Here is a 463-nt window from a genome sequence, read left to right as displayed (position 1 = left end):
AATGTAAAGCTTTACGCAGTACAAGACCCGTAAAAGTTAAAAGACTCACCAACACATCAGAGTTTACGCACATAACTTTCAGAAAAAAAAACTATAAGTACCGATAAAAACAACTGTTGGCAGAATCCCACTTACTTTGAGTTTATAGTGTGTGGCGCGGTGTTGCAACTCCGCGTTCGCCGATTTCAGGTTCTCTTCCGCCTCGCGAACCGATGCTAATTGCGATTCCAATTCTTCTCCGCGAGTGTTCAGCCCGTACACCACCTGGAACGGAAATGAAGAGTTGGAATATCTATTTATAATGGTGTTTTTTTCTGGGAATATTTTTTAAAAGTATTCTGGAAATTACAAAAGAGAAAAGATTAAATTTGCTTTTTTTTATATAAATATAGTGTTTTGGAAATGAGTATGAATGTGAGTTGAGTAAAGGTGAGCTCATGAGATGATTATTTTCTTCTGGAAG

At 37.1% G+C, this 463-nt stretch overlaps 1 long non-coding RNA gene across 1 annotated transcript in view; it reads right to left on the bottom strand.

Moving 5' to 3' along the window:
- The window catches only part of LOC119586059, a 16,250-nt gene extending 15,913 nt beyond the window's left edge, over positions 1–337 (bottom strand). Inside the window, exon 1 of the long non-coding RNA XR_005229918.1 lies at positions 136–337. This is a non-coding gene — a long non-coding RNA (uncharacterized LOC119586059). The remainder of the gene's footprint in view (positions 1–135) is intronic.
- Between the last annotated feature and the right edge of the window lie 126 nt (positions 338–463).

This window comes from Penaeus monodon, chromosome 20, assembly GCF_015228065.2.
Source record: "Penaeus monodon isolate SGIC_2016 chromosome 20, NSTDA_Pmon_1, whole genome shotgun sequence".
NCBI lineage: Eukaryota > Metazoa > Arthropoda > Malacostraca > Decapoda > Penaeidae > Penaeus > Penaeus monodon.
The sequence above is the reverse complement of the archived record's forward strand: the minus strand, read 5'-3'. Positions and strand labels throughout refer to the sequence as shown.